Source organism: Peromyscus leucopus, unplaced genomic scaffold (assembly GCF_004664715.2).
Source record: "Peromyscus leucopus breed LL Stock unplaced genomic scaffold, UCI_PerLeu_2.1 scaffold_1045, whole genome shotgun sequence".
Lineage (NCBI taxonomy): Eukaryota > Metazoa > Chordata > Mammalia > Rodentia > Cricetidae > Peromyscus > Peromyscus leucopus.
The window spans coordinates 36719-45799 of NW_023504166.1; the positions used below are offsets into that span (position 1 = coordinate 36719).

A 9081-nucleotide genomic window follows, 5' to 3' on the forward strand; every position below is an offset into this window, starting at 1 on the left:
TTACTTTTTTTTTTCAAGACAGGGTTTCTCTGTGTAGTCCTGGCTATCCTGGAACTCACTCTGTAGAGCAGGTTGGCTTCAAACTCAGAGATGCCATGCCTCTGCCTCCCAAGTGCTGGGATTAAAGGTGTGAGCTGTACCCAGTTATTACATTAAAGGTTATTTTAACCTTTAACATTATTTATTTACTTATTGTGCTTTTTGAGATGGGGTTTCTGTGTGGCCCTAACTGTTCAGGAACTTGTTCTGTAGACCAGGCTAGCCTTACTCAGATCCTCCTGCTCCTGTTTTCAGAGTGCTGGGATTAAAGGCATGTGACACTATGACATGTGCCATACATTGGTCTCAAACAGATCTGTGGATCAATGGCATCGAAGACCCTGACATCAGTCTGCTGTTTTTGAGGCCTTTATATATTCTGGATGTTGTTGATCTCTTGTCAGAGAAAATAGCTGGCAATGATTTTTCTCCCATTTTCTAGACTTTCTCTTCACTCCAATTCATGCTCTTTCTGCTGTTTAGAAGTTTTTGAATTTGGAGCAATTTGACTCTTCAATTCTTACAGGTAAATCCTGAGTCATTAGAAGCATGATATGGGTCTCATGTAGTCCTTCCTGGAACTCTTGTCTCTTTGGTGGAGGATAATCTTTAAATTCTGATCCTCCTGCCTCCACTTCCTCAGAATTAAATGACAGGTGCATACTGCTATGCTCCATTTTTGAGGTGCTGGGGAATCAAACCCAGGTCTTTGTACATGGTGAGCAATCAAGGTACTGAGCTATACCTATAGCTCCTGTGGGGTTTGTTTTTGAATCTTGTCCTGCTGTGTAGCTCTGGCTGGCCTGGAACTCAGAAAGATCTGCCTGCATTTGTTTCTCCAATACTGAAGTGAAGGATATGAGCTGCCATGCTAAATTGAGATTTCTTTCTTTCTTTTTTTGTTTTCTGTTCAAGACAGGGCTTCTCTGTATAACAGCCCTGTCTGTCCTGGAACTATGTAGATCAGAACTCAACCTTAAACTCACAGAGATCCCCTATCTCTGCCTTTAAAGACATGCATGTTCTATCACACCTGACCCGAGATCTCTCTCTCTCTCTCTCTTCTCTTTCTTTGGTGATTTGTATTTTTGAGAGAACATTTCTTTTGTTTAGCCCTGGCTGTCCTGCAACTCTCTCTGTGGGCCAGACTGTCCACAAACTCAAAGATTAGCCTGCCTTAGGCTCTCAAATGCTGGGATTAAAGGTATGTGTCACCATGCCTGGCTTGAGATTTTTCTTTTTAATGGAAGCAGTAATTTCACTAATTTACTGTGTCTTAAAGGTTCTGGAAAGCAGTGGTTTGTTCTCTCTAGTATTTGGAATTGAATCTATGGCATTCCAGGCTCCAGCTTTCTGAGCTATATCCCCACTCCTCTCAGTACTCTTTATTTCCCCAGGTTAGCCCAGAAGCTGCTCTGCAGACAAGGAAAGCTTTGGATTTGTTTTCTTTTTTCCCAACATAACATTTTTATTGATTATTTGGACATTTGCATAATGCATTCTGTTAACATTCACATTCCCCACTCCCTGGTGACCTCCCCCAAAGAAATGAAGAGGAAAGAATTAGAGTCCAATTTGTATTGTCAGTATATTCACTGGAGCATGGTCAAACTCCCAGTGTCCAGTACCTTAAAGAAAACAGTCCTTCCCCACCCCCACTTGAAGTCCTGAACAGCTAAGAGTTACACTTCAGGATCCCTAACACAATTTTAACAAGAGCTCTCCTCGGTGACTTCTTGTTAGTTATTTTTCGGCTCTGTGTTATTCATTAGGCAGCGCTGTTTAGCATGCAAGAAAACCCACTATAATAAGAGTTTATGAGAAATGATTGTGCAGGAAGAGAGAAGGGATAAGATGGAACTGGCTTGTTATAGGTTCAGACCCCCACCCCTGCCCACACACAAGCGCATATGGGCTTAAGTAGCTATGCCCTGCCTACACATAGGTGATGTGATCATGCTACATAGCAATTACGTGACCAGGCAGCACAGGGATCAGGTAGGAAGTAAGGCACCCGGAATGACTAAGAGTCTCACTAGAAATTCTACCGCTTCCTGTCTAGTCTGTTTACTTTTTAGGGTGAGTGGGGTGGGGGAGATGTCTTAGAAGCCATCTATGTTTCTTAGTTTCTTTTTATTTTTTCAAGTTTTCTTTTATTATTATTTTTTATTTTATTCTATCATCAGCTTGATACAGTACAAATTCTTATCCTAGTAGTGAAATGTTTCACTGACGCTTGCCCAGTGATTTTGAGTAAAACCAAAACTTATAAGCCACAGTCATCCTAGGGTTCTAGGTAGCCTCCCTGGATCTGTGGGTTGCAGTCTGATTGTTCTTTGCTTATATCTAGTATCCACTTATGAGTGAGTACATACCATGTTTGTCCTTCTGGGTTTGGGTTACCTCACTCAGAATATTTTCTAGTTCCATCCATTTGCCTGCAAGTTCATGCTGTCATCATTTTTCTCTGCTGTGTAGTACTCCATTGTGTATATGTACCACATTTTCTTGATCCATTCTTGAATTCACAGGCATCTAGGTTGTTTCCAGGTTCTGGCTATTACAAATAATGCTGCTATGAACACAGTTGAGCATGTATCTTTGTGGTATGAGTGAGCATTCCTTGGGTATATGCCCAAGAGTGGTATAGCTGGGTCTTGAGGTAGATCCGATTCCCTATTTTCTGAGAAACCACCATACTGATTTCCACAGTGGTTGTACAAGTTTACACTCCCACCAACAGTGGAGGAGTGTTCCCTTTGTTCTACATTCTCTCCAATATAAACTGTCACTAGTGTTTTTGATCATAGCCATTCTGACAGGTGTTAGCTCAGTGTCTTTTGATTTGTATTTCCTTGATGCCTAAGGATGTTGAGCATTTCTCTAAATGTCTTTTAGCCATTTGAGATTCTTCTTTTGAGAATTCTGTTTAGCTCTTTAGTTAGAATTTTGTAACTGGATTGTTCAGTATTTTGATGTCTAGTTTTTTGGGTTCTTTATATACTTTGGAGATCAGTCCTCTGTCAGATGTGGGGTTGGTGAAGATCTTTTCCCATTCTGTGGGCTGTCTTTTTGTCTTATTGACCTTGTTCTTTGCCCTACAAAAACTTCTCAGTTGTAAGAGGTCCCATTTATTAATTGTTGCTCTCAGTGTCTGTGCTACTGGTGTTATATTTAGGAAGTAATCTCCTGTGCCAATGCGTTCAAGAGTACTTCTTACTTTCTCTTCTATCAAATTCAGTGTAATTGGATTTATTTTGAGGTCTTTGAACCACTTGGACTTGAGTTTTGTGCATGGTGATAGATATAGATTTGTAATCTTTTATATGTTGACATCCAGTTATGCCAGCACCATTTGTTGAAGATGCTTTCTTTTTTCCATTGTACAGTTTTGGCTTCTTTGTCAAAAGTCAGGTGTTCATGTGTGTGTGTATTAATTAATGTTAGGGTCTTCAATTCGATTCCATTGGTCCATATGTCAGTTTTTATGCTAGTACCAAGCTGTTTTTTATTACTATAGCTCTATCCTAGAGGTTGAGGTCAGGCATGGTGATGCTTCCAGAGATTGCTTTATTTATAAGAACCATAAGTCTTCTATGTTTTTTTCACTTGTGGGTCTGCAGTCATCAATACCACTGCAAAAGAAGCTTTCTTGCCCCTCCCCCTCTTTTTGAGCCTGCCTCTGCCTTTGCCCACTTGGTTTGGAATTTTGGAGCTTCCTGCCTCAGCCTCACAAGTAATTGAAATTACCGGCCTGAACCCTTGGTCCAGATATATTTTTGTTTTATTTTTTATTTTTTATTTTTTTTGGTTTTTCAAGACAGGGTTCCTCTGTGTAGCTTTTGAGCCTGTCCTGGAACTCGATCTGTAAACCATGCTGGCCTTGATGAGAGATCCACCTGGCTCTGCCTCCTAAGTGCTGGGATTAAAGGCGAGCGCCACAACTGCCTTTGATTTTAGAAATGATTTTTAATTTTATTAAGTTTTCCATTTTTATTTTATGTGTATAGTTGTTTTGTCTACAGGATTTTGCATTTTCCCTGCTGGATTTCAGTGTATTTTTTAAATTTTTTTATTTTTCTTTTCTTTATTTTTATTAGAAAAATTCCTTTACTTTCAATTTCCCATCCACATTTGACCCAAGAGTGTTTTAAAAAATAATTTGAAAGGTAGCTATCAAAGATACCAAACAATTCCTTGCTGGGTAAATATACAAAAATGTTCAGAAGTCAAAGTTCTAAACTATTAATTTATATAAAAAAATTACAACATTTAAAATGATGAGGATTCACTCTCATCAATGTCCTTATCTGGATCCTGTTCAGCAGCTTCTTTTTCTTGTTGCTGTTTCTTCCAAAGCTTGGCCATTGCCAGAAGCTTGAGGTTAGGCTAGTTGGCAGCATCCTCTGAAAAGATGTAACCATGGTATTCTTCCCAGCCGGCATCAGACCCATCGTCAGCCTAGACCTTTCTCCTCTTCTTGCCTTTTCTGGCATGAGTTTGTCTACTCTTTCCTTGTCTGATACTGTTCTAAATTCATCTTCAAAACCTCGCCAGGATTCCAGCAACGTAAGTCTCTCTTCTTTTTCTTCACAGTTTCTCATGTTTTATTAGCCTCTTCATAAATCTGTCTGCATTTAGTCACACTTCCTTCTTTCCCTGAGGATAACTCAAACTAAGCAAAACTGATCCATACCTTTACATGCTGTGTTCACTGAAGCAATTATCAGTAAAGGTTTCGTGTTCTTTCAGTTTCTTCCTGCTCAATCTCAAAATCAATATATGATTTCCAACGTACCTCTGGCATGTCTAACTGTGGCTGGCATATGGCTAATTCATAGATGGCCCGGGCTATCAGTATCACCAAGGATTGTCTCTAATTCTGCAAACTTAATCCATGAGGTACAATTTTCAGGTCCAAATTCCAAGAACTTTTCATAAAGCTTCCGGCATTTGTCAAATTCTCGAAGCTGTAGTTCCAGTTCTATATAACCTTTGAATAACTTGTTCTTTGGACATTTGCCTATGGACGTCCCTAAAGCTCTTCTGGCAAATGGCAGATTTTTCTGTTGTATTTCAAACTGTGCATACTATAACCACATTTTGGCAAATGTGAACTTTTTGTGAGGAATTAGTTCCAAAGATGCTTGATAGACCTGTCTTGTCCTCTCAGGATCCTTGGCTTCCAGCTCTTCATAGAGTGCATAGTTGATCCAGAGATAGATGGAGCGCTTCCAGTACCTCTTCTGGATGGGCAGCACGTTGGCAATGGCCCTCTCATAGACTTCCCGCACAGGGTCAGCTTCGGCATCACTTTCCACCAAGTGTAAGTAATCAAACCATGCGTCGTAACTGTGTGGATTAGCCTTCACTTCTTTTTTTTCCATGAATTTTTTCCTTTTATTTTATTTTATTTTACAATACCATTCAGTTCTACATATCAGCCACGGGTTCCCCTGTTCTCCCCGCTCCCAACCCCTCCCCTTACCCCCAGCCCACCCTCCATTCCCACCTCCTCCAGGGCAAAGCCTCCCCCGAGGACTGCAATCGACCTGGTAGACTCAGTCCAGGCAGGTCCAGTCCCCTCCTCCCAGACTGAGCCAAGCGTCCCTGCATAAGCTCCAGGTTTCAAACAGCCAACTCATGCAATGAGCACAGGACTTGGTCCCACTGCCTAGATGCCTCCCAAACTGATCAAGCCAATCATCTGTCTCACCTATTCAGAAGGCCTGATCCAGCTGGGGGCTCCTCAGCCTTTGGTTCATAGTTCATGTGCTTCCATTCATTTGGCTATTTTTTTTCAATAATTGAGTAAAACCAAAATTTATTATAAGCCACAGTCGTCCTAGGGACCTCCATGCTATATATATATAGCCTCCATGGTTCTTTGGGTTGTGGTCTGATTGTTCTTTTTTTTTTTTTTTTTTTTGGTTTTTCAAGACAGGGTTTCTCTGTGTAGCTTTGCACCTTTCCTGGGACTCACTTGGTAGCCCAGGCTGGCCTCGAACTCACAGAGATTCGCCTGGCTCTGCTTCCCGAGTGCTGGGATTAAAGGTGTGCACCACCACCTCCCGGCTGTTCTTTATTTTATATCTAGAATCCACTTATGAGTGAGTACATACCATGACTGTCTTTCTGGGTTTGGGTTACCTCACTCAGGATGATTTTTTCTAGTTCTATCCATTTGCCTGCAAATTTCATGCTTTCATTGTTTTTCTCTGCTGAGTAGAACTCCATTGTGTATATGTACCACATTTTTTTTTTTCATCCATTCTTCCATTGACGGGCATCTAGGTTGTTTCCAGGTTCTGGCTATTACAAATAGTGCTGCTATGAACATAGCTGAGCATGTGGAAATTTCTTTTTTAACTTTATTTTATGTGCATTGGTGTTTTGCCATGGATGTCAGGTCCCCTGGAACTGGAGTTACAGTTGTGAGGTGTCATGTGGGTGCTGGGAATTGAACCCAGGTCTTCTGGAAGGGCAGGCCATGCTCTTAACCACTGAGCCATCTCTCCAGCCCAAAATTTCTTTTCTACTCATGTCTATTTGGGTTTCTAAATATATTTTATTTTTATGTGCATTTGTGTTTTTGCCATGGGTGTCAAGGTCCCCTGAAACTGGAGTTACAGTTGTGAGCTGTCATGTGGGTACTGGGAATTGAACTCAGGTCCTCTGGAAGAAAAGTCAGTGCTCTTAACCCCTGAGTCATCTCTCCAGCCCTATTTGGGGCTCTAAATGCCTCCTGTACTTGGATATTAGTATTTGTCCTTAAGTCTGGGGATTTGCTGGTATAACTGAGGGTCTGCTTGCACTACATAACCAAAAGAGGAAAAAGAAACATGGAGGTGATAAAATGCCAAAGGCTTTGGCATGCTAATACATACCTGTAATTCCAGCCCTAAAGAGGCAGAGAGAAGAACTGCCTCCAGGTCAAGGTCAGTCTGGCCAATGTAGTGAGTTCTTGGCAATCAGAGATACAGACCAAGACTGTGTCTCAATGAAATAAGAGAAGAAAAGGAGCAAGAAAGATAGGACTGGGAAATAGAATGTGAATCAACATACAAGAAATACCAGGGGCGAGAGGAGAAAACTAACAAGTCATGGTGGTGCTCTGCACTTTAACCCAGTACTCAGGAGGCCCAGGCAAATGGATCTCTGTCAGTCTGAGGCCAACCCCGAGATACACAGTGAGATCCTTTCTATAAATAAATAAATAGATAGATAAATAATGGAAACAGCCATAAAAAGCAAAATTGCTATATTATTCCCTAGTTGAGATGGGTATCATATCCCACCAGTAGATTTCCTGTCTTTTCAAGAATGTTTATAAATATACATATGTAGAGATATGAAGCATGTTCATATATATGTATATATGTATTTTATTACAAATGAACATAATCTTTTTTTTTAAATTTTATTTATTTTATTTTACAATACCATTCAGTTCCACATATCAGCCACGGGTTCCCCTCTTCTTCCCCCTCCCACCCCCTCCCCTTACCCCTAGCCTACCCCCCATTCCCACCTCCTCCAGGGCAAATCCTCCCCCAGGACTACGATCAACCTGGTAGACTCAGTCCAGGTAGGTCCAGTCCCTTCCTCCCAGCCTGATCCAAGTGTCCCTGCATAAGCTCCAGGTTTCAAACAGCCAACTCATGCAATGAGCACAGGACTTGGTCCCACTGCCTAGTTGCCTCCCAAACTGATCAAGCCAATCAACTGTCTCACCTATTCAGAGGGCCTGATCCAGCTGGGGGCCCCTCAGCCTTTGGTTCATAGTTCATGTGTTTCCATTTGTTTGGCTATTTTTTTTCAATAATTGAGTAAAACCGAAATTTATTATAAGCCACAGTCGTCCTAGGGACCTCCATGCTATATATATAGCCTCCATGGTTCTTTGGGTTGTGGTCTGATTGTTCTTTATTTTATATCTAGAATCCACTTATGAGTGAGTACATACCATGACTGTCTTTCTGGGTTTGGGTTACCTCACTCAGGATGATTTTTTTCTAGTTCCATCCTTTTGCCTGCAAATTTCATATTTTTGTTGTTTTTCTCTGTTGAGTAGTACTCCATTGTGTATATGTACCACATTTTTTCCATCCATTCTTCCGTTGATGGGCATCTAGGTTGTTTCCAGGTTCTGGCTATTACAAATAGTGCTGCTATGAACATAGCTGAGCATGTATCTTTATGGTATGAATCAGCTTTCCTTGGGTATATGCCCAAGAGTGGGATGGCTAGGTCTTGAGGTAGTTCGATTCCTAATTTTCTGAGAAACCGCCATACTGATTTCCACAGTGATTGTACAAGTTTACATTCCCACCAACAGTGGAGGAGTGTTCCCTTTGCTCCACAGCCTCTCCAACATTGGCTGTCATTGGTGTTTTTGATCGTAGTCATTCTGACCAGTGTAAGGTGGTATCTCAGAGTCGTTTTGATTTGCATTTCTCTGATGATTAAGGATGTTGAGCTTTTCTTTAAATGTCTTTCAGCCATTTGTGATTCTTGTTTTGTGAATTCTCTGTTTAGCTCTTTAGCCCATTTTTTAATTGGACTGTTTAGTATTTTGATGTCTAGTTTCTTGAGTTCTTTTTTTTTTCTCTGTGTAGCTTTGCGCCTTTCCTGGAACTCACTTGGTAGCCCAGGCTGGCCTCGAACTCACAGAGATCTGAACTCACAGAGATCCGCCTGTCTCTGCCTCCGAGTGCTGGGATTAAAGGTGTGCACCACCAACGCCTGGATTTGAGTTCTTTATATACTGTGGAGATCAATCCTCTGTCAGATGTGGGGTTGGTGAAGATCTTTTCCCATTCTGTTGGCTGTCTTTTTGTCTGTCTTATTGACTGTGTCTTTTGCCCTGCAAAAGCTTCTCAGTTTCGAGAGGTCCCATTTATTAATTGTTGTGCTCAGGGTCTGTGCTGTTGGTGTTTTATTTAGGAAATGGTCTCTGGTGCCAATGCGTTCAAGAGTGCTTCCTATTTTATTTTCTATTAAGTTTAGTGTAACTGGATTTATGTTTAGGTCTTTGATCCA

General features: G+C 41.1%; 1 pseudogene; it reads right to left on the reverse strand.

Annotated features, from left to right (window-relative positions):
- Positions 1-4268: 4268 nt before the first annotated feature.
- Positions 4269-5429, reverse strand: LOC114684498 (annotated as a pseudogene).
- Between the last annotated feature and the right edge of the window lie 3652 nt (positions 5430-9081).